This window comes from Salminus brasiliensis, chromosome 20 (genome assembly GCF_030463535.1).
Source record: "Salminus brasiliensis chromosome 20, fSalBra1.hap2, whole genome shotgun sequence".
NCBI lineage: Eukaryota > Metazoa > Chordata > Actinopteri > Characiformes > Bryconidae > Salminus > Salminus brasiliensis.
The window spans coordinates 23473380-23489395 of NC_132897.1; positions in this window are offsets into that span (position 1 = coordinate 23473380).

A 16016-nucleotide genomic window follows, 5' to 3' on the forward strand; every position below is an offset into this window, starting at 1 on the left:
GCCGCCGCCACGACCTGACCTTAGTGGATAACTGCAGTAGTTAAAGCCTGGGGGAGTCGAAGACAAAGACAAAGACACAGTGAACTGAGGGGGTTTACAGTAAAAATTTAATTGACAATGACTACTTTACATGCTAGAGAACGTATGTTTAACAGCCCAAACTTAATGTGGGAGTTGCTAGTACTCGGAAATCACGAAGCGCTAACATCGATTCTAATCAGGTTGTTAAAATTGATTTTTGAACATCTACAATTGCGGACTATATGAGGGACAGACACAGTCTCAATACTGCAGGGTTTATCTGATAAGCAATATGAGAGTGATACTGGTAAATTACTATTTTCCTCGGCCTGCTTCTCCAAAAGCCACTGGATCTTCTGGTCCAGCAGAGCAAGCTCCTTGCTGAGCGTCCGAAGAGCACGATCCTCTGCGGTCGCCATGTTCCTTGAGGTAAACAAACACACAGAAGCGCAATCGACAGATGGTAAGACAAAGTAACGTTAAGTAAGAGGTCGCAGTTGGCACAAAGATTACAATACCAACCAGCTGAAAAAAATAAGCAAATCAAAACAAGTCATTTTTCAAGTAATAAGAGAGCAAACAAACAAACAGCAGGTGAGCGAGCGTACGACCTGTCCACCGGAACCGCAAACATCTGCAGTTCATAGCTTTATGATGGGAGAGTCATATGTCTGCTGTAACTGGTGGGTCATCATTTTCTATCTGTGGGGTCTGGTAGGAATCTGCACCCAACATGTTGCACAGCTGGACTGTAATACCTTTATGTGTGTATTGGAGAATGTGGGGATGGGTCATTTATGCTTGATTTAAATATTAGAAATGTAAGAATAAATCACAGGTAATAACTTTTGACTGTGGTTCTACAGTTTATAGAAACATGAATTTCACTTACTGAAGAATTCAGTCTTTAAATGAATCAAATGCATCAATAAAGTCAAAGTTCAAATCTGTTCAAATATCATTTATACCGTTTCATAAGGTAGACAATCTTTGCTCACATATTTTCTAGCTGTTCTTAATTTTTAAATGCATTATTGACAGTATTTCATGTATTTGGCAGAGATATATCAGCATAACTAAAGTCTTTTTGTTAAATTGCAGAAGATTCTGCTATTTTTGTCAGTAAAGATTACTTTATTTTACAGGTAGTTTTGTTAAAAAGCCTCAACAGATTAAAAGCTGTTAAAACAGATTTTTAATGTATTCCATTTATTCAGATTTTGTCAATATGTGCTATCTATTTATAACTCTTGCAGTTTATCAGTTTGACCACACGGTGACATCCAAGCTCCATCCATGAGGTCAATTCCAAAGGGATTCCTTCTCACTATATAGAAGTGCACTCTTCTATTGGAGTGAACGGCTTCTGTGTCCTTAATAGTGAGTGATCGGAGGCTGAATATTAAAGACACTGTATTAGACTCTCGAGTGCAGAAGTCGTTGTTGTGTGTTTTTGCTTTATAAAAGTGAACTCCATAGAGAGGGAGAGTGTCCTTTCCTTCACATTACTTCATGAACTAAACTAAAGTCCATCAGAACCCTAAACTACTGCCAATTTTCACAACAATAAACTAGCTTTATCTTATTTTTTAATATTTTAATATTTAAAAAAAAAAACATAACATTGAACTTTAGCATTAACTGAAAGAGCAACAGAAATAGAAAAAAAAAATAAACAAAGTTTATGGAGATTAAATTGAAAGAAATTGCACTCCATACCATTACAATATGGCATTAACAGCAAACAGACAATGAAACTAAGTAAAAAGGTTTTATTAAACCAGCTAAAAGAATCATATTTCATCCTGACATGGCAAAATGTACATAATGTAGGTTTCACTTATATAAGAGAATATCAGCCTTATTAAAAAGACACCCACCAGAAACCACAAGCAACATTTTACCACACAGAACCCACACAGTGTCTATGTTTTTTATATACGTGACTTTCCAAAACAATGGAATCACTTCAGTATGCAGACGGCCCGTCACACCAACATCATCAAGGGAATACTTACATAATTTTCCCTCTGAGAGCATCACTGAATTTAAGAGTCTTCTGTAGGTCTGCTGGAGGAGGTGAAAATGGTGTGCTTACACTTTTGCTGAGCATCTCTTGAAGATGACCTGGGAGTCCTTTAGAGGAAAACTTGCAGCCCTGTTTCAGCTAAAGCGGTGACAAATGTTCCTCATCACAGGATGGACGGCATCAACATCATCATACACTGTAAGACAAAAGCAGAAAATACACAAAAGCTTCATTATGATGTTGCAATAAAGTGTAGTGATGAAGGCAGTAGTGCAGAGTAAAAACATATAACAGTCATAAATGAAGTGCTTTGAGAGACTGGTTCTACAGCACATCAGAGCCAGTCTCCCACTCAGATTTGACACACATCAGTTTGCCTATAAGGCAAACAGGTCCACTGAGGATGCCATCGCCACTGCCCTTCACACAGCACTCACACACCTGGATCACCAGGGGAGTTATGTGAGGATGCTGTTCATAGACTTTAGCTCTGCCTTTAACACGGTCATCCCCAGCAGACTGGTGACCAAACTCACAGACCTTGGACTTTCCCAACCCACCTGCATCTGGATTAAGGACTTTTTAACAGACCGCACCCAGTCTGTTAGATTGGGCCGCCGTCACTCCTCACTGGTAACACTCAACACTGGAGTTTCACAAGGTTGCGTGCTGAGTCCTCTTCTCTACGCACTCTACACCCACAACTCCACCCCCACCCACTCCAGCAACACGTTTGCGGACGACACGACCGTGGTTGGACTCATATCTGGTGGAGACGAGACCGCCTACAGGGATGAAGTCCAGGGACTGGCTGAGTGGTGTGCAGAGAACAACTTGAACTCCTCTAAAACAAAGGAACTGGTTACAGACTTACGGAGGAGATGCATCGATCCCACACCACTCTTCATAAATGGGGACTGTGTGGAAAGAGTGCCTTCCTTCAGATTTCTGGGTACGCACATCTCTGAAGATCTCTCCTGGAACACCAACACCACAGCTGCGGTCAGGATGGCACAGCAGAGACTCTATTTCCTGAGAATTCTCAGGAAAAATAACCTCCATGAGAAGCTGCTGGTGTCCTACTACCGCTGTGCCATTGAGAGTGTGTTGACCTACTGCATCTCAATATGGTACGTCAGCTGCTCAGCGGCAGGAAGGAGAGCACTGCAGAGAGTGATCAACTCAGCCCAGAAGATCACCGGCTGTCCACTGCCCAGTCTGGAGGACCTGTTCAGCTCCCGCTGCCTCAGCAGGGCAGCCAACATCCTGAAGGACTCCTCCCACCCTGGACATCATCTGTTCCAACAGCTGCCTTCTGGAAAATGCTTCAGGTCCATCACATCCAGGACAAACAGACTGAAAAACAGTTTTTACCCCAGCGCTGTACGGGAACTGAACACAGCAAAACACACATACATTCACAGAGCACTACCAAGGAACTGAAAACTGAAAAGTAAAAAAAACAAAACAACAACAACACTGATAGCTGCACTTTCACCAGCCATGCGCACTTTCACTTTTCCATATTTATTTTGAAAAAATCTCTAAACTACTCAGGACTTGTGCAATAATCTGTTAATTATATTGTATATATTTTCATCATCCACTGTGTAAATTTGTGTGTCTATTTTTGTTTTTAGTCGTGTTAATTATTGTATGCTTAAGCACCTTAAGGATTGCTGCTCAGTTTCGTTGTACATTGTGCAATGACAATAAAAGTATCTTATCTTATCTTAAATATCTTATAATCGACTATAAAAGACACAATTATTCATATGAAGTTGGTTCATCACATTACATTTGATGGCTATACTGTTTCACCTCCCATTACTTTATTCCACTTACCCCTGAGAATCTTCCAAGAGTCTTCTTCTTTTGTTTTCTAAGTAAAAATAATGAAATATCCTCCACAGAGAAAATTCTGTATGATTTCATGCAAATGACTTTTCTATTTACTAACTTTCTTTAATTATTTGTGTTCCCATTAATAAAAATGCTGACCTTTCACTGAACACATGGTAGTTAGCTAGCTAATGATCAGGATTTGTCTCCAGATATTAAAGAAACACACAGGTTTCAGCTTCAGCGTTTCTTGACCGCAGTGCTTCTACCTGTATGGTGGTCTTTGAGGGATCTGGTACGGAGCGGATCTCTGGTTGTGCTGTAGCTTCCTATCCCGCCCATAGCCCCACTCCCCCACCCCCCAGTCCTACTGCCACACCCCGGGTTGCCAGATAAGGAAAAACAACAGCAAGGAAACACAGCGAGCTGCAGCCGTGGAGGCGAGGAAGCGACCTGGACCTGGATCATAAGATGTTACACAACTAATCTACGTCCGACTATCTTTCCAAAAATCCCTTTGAGGCGTTGATTCGTTATTTTCACAATGAGGAGTTTGGTGATCAGTGTAAAGAGGCTGCTGCATCCCTGTATAACATTCTAATGAAGTCTGAGGTTGGTGAAAAAAATGCTGCTGCTACTGTTACCGCTTTGTTTTTCTGCACGCTGTCATTTCATTTATTAAACATGTTCCTCTTCTCATTTTCATGTATTTCATGTTATACATATATATCCTGATGTAGAAAAAAGAAATCCCCATAGTATTACTCCATATCCATATTTATCATGTTTTTGTCTTAAATGTATTTAACTACACTGATTAAACATATATAGCATGTTTTATATTATTAATACAACATATTATTACTTATGATGTTTAACAACCTTTTTTAACTTATTCAGTTTTACTTCTTTTTTTATTTTTCATCAAAAAAACAAAATATAAAAAATTGCATCCAAATTAAAAAACAAAACAAAAACAATCTACAACTTTTTATTCAAATTTTTGTTGTTGATAAAAAGGTGGAGGAGGAACGGGTTCTTCTGGAGGTGGGTTTTTCCTTGACTTTAAATATATATATATATATATAGGTATAAAAATACACACACACACACACACACAGTCTGTCATTTGAGGGTTTTTGGTTTGTTGGTTTACTTGTTTTGTTTGGGGCTTTATTTCTAAACGTTATGGCAGCGAACGAACGTTTAGAAGACCTTTATTAGGACGGTGGGGAGTTTGAGCGGTAGACAGAGTTTTATCCGTAGTCTAAAGTACTCTGGTTCCTTCAATAATAATAATAATAATAATAATAATAATAATAATATAAACAATAATATAATAATAAAATGAGGCCGATGTTTTTCTTGGGAGTTTAGACACCTATTCCTTAAATAAACCCAGACTAATTAATTTCAGAAGGAACGTGGTTCTAGTTTAAGGAAAAGGAAAAGGAAGCTCAGTGGTGAATTGATTTGGTGGATTTAAGCAATCTTTCAGTACAATGATGAAAAAAAAAATATTCTCACGTGTATAGACATTTTTTCTAAAAACTCCTGGGTAAAATAAATGAGCAGGAATCGTGACTAGGGCTTATAAAATATTTTTGGAAGGCAGACGACCCGTCACTCTACAATCCGACAAAGGTAAGGAGTTTTTAAACAAATCTTTTTAAAACCCTTTGAAAAGATATAACATTAGACATTTCACTACGGCTAGAGAACTGAAGGCCTCGTGGTGGAGCGTTTCAACACAACTCTCACGGGTCGTATGTTTAGGTATTTTACGGGGTTAAACACTTACAGGTATTTAGATGTGTTGAAAGATCTGGTGCATTCATACAATCGTACGTTTCACAGATCTATCAGAATGAAACCCGTTGAGGTGACGCGCCGTAATCAAGTTCAAGTTTATCATTTATAAGGTAAACGGGTTGGTGGTTAAAATATCTGGCTCTCTACATTTACAGTGAACGACGTGGTTCACATTTCCAAAGAAGGCAGGGCGTTCACCAAAGGTTACCGGCAAACATTTTCAGACGAATATTTCGGAAAGCGGGTCGAAGATTTACGGACAGTAAAGAGGGCACAGGTCTGTCCGCGCTCAGTCGAGTGCACATGCGCCCTCCGGGGCAACGCGTGTGTAATAAGATCATATTATATCATAATATGTAATAAGATCTCGCAGGTACTCAGGAGTGAGGCCATGTAGGGCTTTGTATGTTAATAGAAGAATTTAGTAATCAGTACAGAATTTAACTGGGAGTCAGTGCAGTGCTGATAGAACTGGACTGATATGGTCAAATGTTCTAGTTTTAGTAAGGACCCTGGCTGCAGCATTTTAAACTAGTCGAAGTTTATTGAGGTTCCTGCTGGAACAACCTGATAAAAGTGCATTACAGTAATCTAGTCTTAAGGTAGACAGTGGCAGGGGACAAATGAACATTCTGAAATTGTACAATAGTACAGCTCATTTACACTCAGCTAAACGTCTCGCCATAGACGCTCTATTCTTAATGGGAAAGAAGGAGAGGAACAGTAGCATTAGCACAGCATTTACCCTGAGCAGCTGATAAAGAGAACCTTTATGTTAAAAAAGTGACAAATTCCAGCAGATTTTAAAAGTATTGAGAAAAGAAGTTATTCAGTGAATCAAGAAGTGTGTCCACTATTCTTAAAAGGTCATGTATAGATCTTGGTGGTCAGGCATAGTTTTGAACTGCTTTAAGAGAAAATACAGGAGCAGTGCTTGAGCAGTTCTCTACCAGCTACATGATCTATATATAAACAGAACTCCAGCAGAATCCACTCTGTGCATGAACTTGAAACACCACTGAACTCTGCGTGCAAGACACCTTTTACCTCCCTGTATCCTGTCATTATTTTAAATGTATTTTTTTGTTTTTTAACATTTTTGATAATGTAATAGCAGTGATGTGTGAAGATTAAGACACACCTAGGGCTGGGCCTAAATGTCCAAATATTATGTTAAAGGACCATAAACTCCAATTTTCCTCTTTTCTCTTCAGTCCTACTTAGTGTTTGTGAATCACACTTTAGCCCTTACAATTAAAACCGGCTGTTTTTGTTAATTACAGTGCCTTTAAGATATATGTAAATGAGCTTTGTTCTGATTAGCTGTGTTTCTCTGAAGTTCAAGCTCTCAAGATGGAGTGAATCATTTGTCAAGTTCTAGCAGACATATGAAGTGGAGAATTCAGCATTTCATTTCAGGTCATTTCTCCTGTGTGGGGTGAAACTTTTGGCGTTCTCAGTCAGGTACTTAAACTACAGGATGTGGGAAAATTAAAATTTTATTTTAGGTCTTTTCAACTGTGTGAAATTCTGTTTCAGGTACTTTAACCTAGATACAGTGGGGTATGAAATGTTTGATTTCTGATATTTACAGTATTTTTAGGATTACATTTCAGGGGGGTGAATCATGTTATCTGAAAAATGGGCTACGCTAACCCTCTTATAGAATCCATAGGGGGCGCTACAAGCTCTGTGTTGAATGTGAAGCGCAACACTGTTGTATCCCGTATTCAGAGCTATGCTACTGAATTCTGTATAAAAAGTAGCAGAACTTTCCTACAGACCACAGTAACAGAACACTGTTCTACCAGAATAGAGTAGCGTAACAATGTCTTACAGAACACAGTAGCCTGAAACTGTTCATTCACAACAGAGTAGCATAACGCTTTCATTCAGAAGACATTAGAATAATTATTTTAATACAGAATACAGTACCAGTTCTCTTTCAACCAGAATACGGTAGCATAACACTACCCAACCAGCATAGAGGAGAATAACTCATACAGAATACAGGATTCAATTCAAATAAATTTTATTTATACAGCACTTTCACAACAAATGTGGTCACAAAGCAGCTTTACAGAGATCCGGGTCAAAGCCTCTTTTGAGCAAGCCAGTGGCAAGGAAAAACTCCCTCAGATCGAGAGGAACAAACCTTGAGAGGAACCAAGACTCAAAATGGGAACCCATCCTCCTCTGGTCGACACCGGATAGCACAATGAAAAGCAAAACAGCAATAAAACACGGAATTAAGGGAATATGGCCAATGTGCCGTCAAGATGAAAACAGGAGTGAAATGTTACACAGCCATGCAGTGAGGGGAGGATGACTCCATAGAGGACCCAGAACCGGACTGCGGGCAGGAGAGTGGAGGAGAGAGCCAGGTCTTCCGATGGAACAGTTGAAACTGGGCATCTCAACACATGGGAAAGAGAGAGAAAACACAAAGGGTTAGGAAGGGGGAGGGCAAGACTTTTTAGAAGGGTTACAGCAGGACAGGGTAGGCAAGAGCAGCCAAACACAAATGCACTCGTGCCAGCAGACAGGAGGGGACAACTCAGCACATGAGGGAGAGCGAAGAAATTAAGGAAAAAATAAAAATAATAATACTAATGAAGAAAAGGTTTAGGTTTATATATGAATATGAACAGCATTGTAACACCATGTAAGCACAACAAAGCAGCAAAACAATGTATACAGAACACAGCAGCATAACCATTTTCATGCAAAACACAAGGAAGTTGCACAGCAGCGAAATATCGTTCAAGCAGAACACAACAGCAAAATTAATATACAGAACAAGGTTAAGTGACACTGTTCAAGCAGAACGGTCATGCAAAACAAGCAGGATACAGCAGCCCAACAAGCAGGACACAAAAAAAAGTGGCACAGCATCATAATTTTGATGCAGGACACAGCAGCAAAATTATTATACAGAACAAGGTTAAGTGACACTGTTCAAGAAGGACACAGCAGCATAATTAAACAATTTTTAGGCAAAACACAACCTGGACACAGCAGCCCAACACAGTTCAAGCAGGAAACCGCAGCGAAATACAAATTAAGCAGGACACAGCAGCGTAACCATTTTCAGGCAGGACACAGCAGCCCAACACCCATCAAGCAGGACACAGCAGCATAATTATTATAATGAACAAGGTTAAGGGACACTGTTCAAGCAGAACGGTCATGCAAAACACAAGCAGGATACAGCAGCCCAACAAGCAGGACACAAAAAAAAGTGGCACAGCATCATAATTTTGATGCAGGACACAGCAGCAAAAGTATTATTATACAGAACAAGGTTAAGTGACACTGTTCAAGCACGACACAGCAGCATAATTAAACAATTTTTAGGCAAAACACAAGCAGGACCCAGCAGCCCAACACGGTTCAAGCAGAACACAAGCAAGTGGCACAGCTGCAGCCACCTTTAGCACTGTGCTTGCAAGGCAATTGGAGACTGTGGGTGCAAAAGCTTTACCGGTTTCTTACAGAGTGAGATTGTTGACGAGTCTGAAAAAGTCCAACGCGCCACCTTTCAGCATGTCGCTGGGGAAGATGCAGTGAAGGTCTACAACATGTTACAATTCAGTGAGGAAGAAACTGAGAGTCAGCGTTCAGTTGAAAGCACTGAAGCGTACGGGAGGAATTCAGGGACCAAAAACTGCAGAAGTACTCACATATTCTGGCCACCGCATGTCACCGTTGGGAAAGCTACCACCTGTGAACACAAAAGCCAAAAATGCTAAACTGAATTTCACATATTGTTGATGGTGATGTACCAGCAATACTAGGATGTGAGACATGGGAGATGATACAGCAGGACAGGGTAGGAAAGAGCAGCCAAACACAAATGCACTCGCACCAGCAGACAGCAGCTCAGCACATGGGGGAGAGAGAAGAAATGAAGGAAAAAATTAAAATAATGAAGAAAAGGTTTAGGTTTATATATGAATATGAACAGCACTGTAACACCGCTCAAGCACAACAAAAACACAGCAGCATAATTTTCATGCAGAACACAGCAGCCCAACATGGTTCAAGCAGGACACAGCAGCGAAATACCAATCAAGCAGGACACAGCAGCATAACGTTGATGAAAAACACAAGCAGGACAGCAGCGAAATTATTATATAGAACAAGTGACACTGTTCAAGCAGAACACAGCAGCGTAAGAAGTTTGATGCAAAATACAAGCAGGACACAGCAGCCCAATACGGTCAAAGCAGAACACAAGCAAGTGGCACAGCTGCAGCCACCTTCAGCACTGTGCTTCTCGTCAAAAATTGGATTTCCTTTCCGCACATCACTGGGGAAGATGCAGTGAAGGTCTACAACATGTTACAATTCAGTGAGGAAGAAACTGAAACAAGAAATGCGCTGAAAGACAAGTTCAGGGATTACTGAGAGTCAAGAAAGAACCTACCCCTACCACCTGTTTGCCATTTGCTCTTCATGAGAGCTCAGGGTCCAGCTGAAAGCACTGAGGCGTACGGGAGGAATTCGGGGACCAGAAACTGCAGAATTCAGCAAAGTACTCACATATTCTGGCCACCGCATGTCACCGTTGGGAAAGCTACCACTCACCTGTGAACACAAAAGCCAAAAATTCTAAATGAATTTCACATTATTGACAGTGATATATCAGCAAAACTAGAACGTGAGACATGGGAGATGTTAGGTGTGGTTTAAAGAGTGCATGGAATCACAACGTAAAATGACATTCTGATAGACGGTCATCTGTTCACTGTTCTTGGATTCCTACCAGGACATCACCACATTCAGTAGATCCCATGGTCCCACCAAGAAAAGTCCCGATTGCCTGAAATACAACAATCATTGATGAGCTACACAAAATGGAGAAAAGGGGTGTAATCCCCAAACAGCATGAACTGAACGACTGAGTAAGCAGTATGGTCACAGTGGTGAGGATTTTGGCAGATCAAACTTCAGATCACATCACAAATCCGGTACATGGCCATGTGCTTTCTGCAGAAGGTCTCAATTTAGATTGAGAGAAAGTGAGAGCTGTAACACACATGCCTACACCAAAAAACAAGCAGGCACTCATGAGATTCATGGTCATGATTCATTACCTTTCCAAGTTTATTCCCAGCCTGTCTGAAGTCAGCGCACTGATCCAGAGATGCAGCTACTACACACAATCACCATGGAAGGATGGCCCAATGAGAAAAATCCAAACATACTGGACATTCAAAGCAGAAAAGCAAAATACAGATTCAAGACAAGCTGTAGATAAGACAACTCAAGCAGAACAGCTATTATGACAGACAGACAAAGAGCCCACCAAGCATATACATGTGGGACAAGGTGACAATTCAGAGAAAGGCAACCTGCTATCATGATCAGCAACGATTCTTCACAGTCCAGACACCAGATGGAAGAACCTATAGGAGAAACAGAAAACAGAACACACATTCACAGGACACAGTTCAAGTTCCTGTCCCTCTCCAGATGTGGTTATGAACATAAACAGAAACAATATCCTGCTTATGGACAAGTGTGCAAATCCTGTAACAGCAAAATCACTTTACCAAAAATGTGTCTAACAAAACAAATCAAAGCAGAAAGAGAAAAGAAATCAAGTAGTTGAACAAAATTCAGAGGTTTACTCATTGGAAAAGCTGAAATCAGAAAAACATTGACACTGTCACAACAGTGGACAACTGGACTGTAAATAAAACTACAAGAACTTTGCATTCAACACCAGTGTCCAACTTGAAGACAATGTCATCGCAGCACAGATCTACAAATCAAAAATGCAAGATTGAATTTTACATTGTTGACAGTGCAATACTAGGACGTGAGACATGCGAGACGTTAGGTGTGGTTTAAAGATGGAAGAACCTATAGGAGAAACAGAAAACACTTCCTCAGAACGACTGAAAAATAGTTCCCATCAGCATCACCCAATGTTGTTGCCGATTCCCATTTTGAGTCGCAGGTCAGTGAATCTGGTCCACCTGCAGAAACTGGTACTGCAAAACAATCAGTCTTACCTGAGACACATCCGAGAGGCATTCTTCACAAGGTCAGGAAGACAAGTGAAAACGCCAGCAAGATACAAGGACTGAATCTGGAACACACACATACAGTACACATTTACAATATTCACACACACATTCAGAGGACACGGTTCAAGCTCCTGTCCATCTGCTGACTGAATTTAAAGTTACTGTCATTTACTGCATCTTAGATTTGTTTAGTTTATTCTGCAATGTCAAGCTATTCTCATAAATATGGTGTCAAATGTACAGTTCATGTAGTTCAGTTCAGAGACTTCATCTCAGTTTTAAAAGCATTATGGTCCGACAGCGTTTGTATGAACGTTGTTGAGAGTCCTGCACAGCCCAAATCATCCTCATTTATAGTTATATTCATATTAAGAGAAACAAAAATATATAAATTCAAGTGTGGGGATTTCACATGTTATGTAGCTAAGAGGCAGCCCTACCTAAGAATCACGCAGATCACCCAAAAGTAATAAAGTGTAAGTGTAGCACAGAGTCGTCCTTCCTCCATACTGCACAGCCATGCAGTGAGGTGAGGATGACTCCATTCGAGGCCCCAGAACCAGACAGCAGGCAGGAGGGTGGTGGAGAGAGCCAGGTCTGCCGATGGAACAGTTGAAACTGGGCATCTCAACACATGGGAAAGAGAGAAAAAACACAAAGGGTTAGGAGGGGGGGGGGGGGGGGGGGGGAGAAATCACAGCAAAAACTTTTTAGAAGGGTTACAGCAGGACAGTGTAGGCAAGAGCAGCCAAACGCACCCGCAGACAGCAGGGGGCAGCTCAGCACACGGGGAAGAGAGAAGAAATTAAGAAAAAAATAATAATAATGAAAAGGCTTAGGTTTATATATGAATATGAACAGCATTGTTACACCGCACAAGCACAACAAAGCAGTCAAACAATTTATACAAAACACAGCAGTGTAACCACTCATGCAGAACACAAGCAGGAGAGAGCAGCAAAACACCGTTCAAGCAGAACACAAGCAAGTGCCACAGCAGCGAAATTTTGTTCAAGCACAAGACAGCAGCGAAACAATTTTGATGCAGGACACAAGCAGGACACAGCAGCCCAACATGGTTCAAGCAGAACACAGTAGTGAAAGATCATTCAAGCAGGGCACAGCAGCGTAACAATTTTTATGCAGAACACAAGCAGGACACAGCAGCCCAACATGGTTCAAGCAGAACACAGTAGCGAAATATCGTTTAAGCAGGGCACAGCAGCATAACGTTGATGAAAAACACAAGCAGGACAGCAGCGAAATTATTATACAGAACAAGTATCACTGTTCAAGCAGAACACAGCAGAGTAACAAATTTGATGCAAAACACAAGAAGGATAGAGCAGCCCAACACGGTCGAAGCAGCACACAAGCAAGTGGCACAGCTGCAGCCACCTTTAGCACTGTGCTTGCAAGGCAATCTAATCAAAAATTGGATTTTTAGGTGCAAAAGTTTTACTTTAGCTTTTCTTACCGAGAATGGGATTGTTGAGGAGTCTGAAACGGTACAATGCGCCACCTTTCCGCACGTCGCAGGGAAAGATGCAGTGATGGTCTACAACATGTTACAATTCAGAGAGAAAGAAACTGAAACAAGAAATGCGCTGAAAAACAAGTTCAGGGATTACTGAGAGTCAAGAAAGAACCTACCCTATGTTCACCATTTGTTTTTCACGAGAGCTCAGGATCCAGCTGAAAGCGTACGGGAAGAATTCGGGGACCAAAAACTGCAGAATTCAGCACAGTACTCACATATTCTGGCCTCTGCATGTCACCGTTGGGAAAGCTACCACTCACCTGTGAACACAAAAAACAAAAATGCTAAACTTAATTTCACATATTGTTGACTGTGATGTACCAGCAATACTAGGATGTGAAACATGGGAGATGTTAGGTGTGGTTGAAAGAGTGCATGGAATCACAACGTAAAATGACATTCTGATAGACATTGATCTGTTCACTGTCCTTGGATTCCTACCAGGACATCACCACATTCAAGTAGATCCCATGGTCTCACCAGTGATACATCCACCAAGAAAAGTCCCGATTGCCCTGAAAGACAACAATCATTGATGAGCTACACAAAATGGAGAAAAGGGGTGTAATCACCAAACAGCATGAACCGAACGACTGGATAAGTAGCATGGTCACAGTGGTGACGATTTTGGCAGATCAAACTTCATGATGAAAGTTCCAAGCTCTGCACACTGAACATACCCATTGAAAGAAACAGATTCCTTTGACTTTCTTTTGGAGTGTCCTCAGCTTCAGATGTATTCCAAAGGTCAATTGCAGACTATTAAAGGCCTGGAAGGTGTCGTCAACGTTACGAACGATATCTTACTCTGGGGTGAAACGGTCAAGGAAACATGACGGCAGACTCATCCAAGTGCTGAAAAGGGAAAGACAGTGGAACCTGAAACTCAACAAAAAGTGCAAGATCAGATCATCCCAAATGTGGTACATTGGCCATATGCTCGCTGCAGAAGGTCTCAATCCAGATCAAGATAAAGTGAGAACTGTAACACATGCCTACACCAGAAAACTAACAGGCACTAATGAGATTAATGGGCATGATTCAGTACCTTTCCAAGTTTATTCCCAACCTGTCTGAAGTCGGTGCACCTCTCAGAAAACTGCTCGAGCATGACACTCCGTGGCAAGTCAAGCACAAAGCTATGAAAAACTGAAATCTCTGGTACTGGTAACACCATGGTACTGGTACACCATCTGTAGATGCAAGCTCAGAAGGCTTCGGAGCTGCAGTTCTGCAGGAGGGAAAGCCAGTGGCTAAATTACATTACGAAAGGCAACAGCAAATGATTCAGAGATGCAGCTACTACACACAAGGACCATGGAAGGATGGCCCAATAAGAAAAATCCAAACATACTGGACATTCAAAGAAGAAAAGCAAAATGCAAATTTAAGATAAGCTGTAGAGAAAACAACTCAAGCAGAACAGCTATTATGACAGACAGACAAAGAGCCCCCCAAGCATATACATGTGGGACAAGGTGAGAATTCAGAGAGGGCAACCTGCTATCATGATCAGCCACGATTCTTCACAGTCCAGACGCCAGATGGAAGAACCTATAGAAGAAACAGAAAACAGAACACACATTCACAGGACACAGTTCAAGTTCCTGTTCTTCTCCAGATGTGGTTATGAACATAGACACATTTTTGGTAAAGTGATTTTGCTGTTACAGGATTTGCACACTTGTCCATAAGGAGGACATTGTTTCTGTTTAACAAAACAAATCAGAACAGAATGGCGGGGAAAAAAAAAAATCATGCAGTTGAACAAAAAGGCAGAGCAGGAAGATTTCTTTATTGGAACAGTTGAAATAAGAAAAAAAAACATGAGTATTAGATAAACATCAACACCGTAACAACAAAAGTCAATAGAATAACTGCCCTGAAAATAAAACAAGAACTTTGCATTCAGCACCAGTGTCCAACTTGAAGACAATGTCATCGCAGCACAGATCTACAAATCAGGTTTGAAACAAAACTTAAATCAAAAATGCAAGATTGAATTTCACTTTGTTGACAGAGATGTACCAGCAATACTAGGATGTGAGACGTTAGGTGTGGTTTAAAGATGGAAGAACCTATAGAAACAGAAAACACCTCAGGACGACTGAAAAACAGTTCACATCAGCATCACCCAATGTTGTTGCAGATTCCTGTGTCGAGCCGCAGGTCAGTGAATCCGGTCCTTCTGCAGAAGCCGGTCAGACAATCAGACTTACCTGAGTCACATCCGAGAGAGACATACAGAGAGGCTTCTTCCACAGATCTGAAAGAGGCGAAAGACCATGAATTCAGTGACTTGTTAATCAGAGACAGGACTGTTTGTGGTATTAGGAAAGACCTATTGTGGGCAAGGTTGCTGAGAGAAACAGATTGGACATAGACAAAGAATATCTGCTGTGCAAATGAAGGGACATCAAGTGAAGTGAAAAAAAAAGCAGAATGAGGAAAAAAAAAAATCATGCAGTTGAACAAAAGACAGAGCAGGAAGATTTCTTCATTGGAAAATTGAAATCAGAAAAACTCAATACATCAGAAAAACATTGACAGTCACAACAAAAGTGAAAATAACAGAACTGAAAATCAAAATAAAAACAACTTTGTCTTCAGATTGGACACTGGTGCTGAATGCAATGTCATCACAGCACAGATCTACAAATCAGCTTTGAAACAAAATCCAGAATTCAGCTTGAAAACCGCTCCCATATTCTAGACACTGCAGGTCACCGCTGGG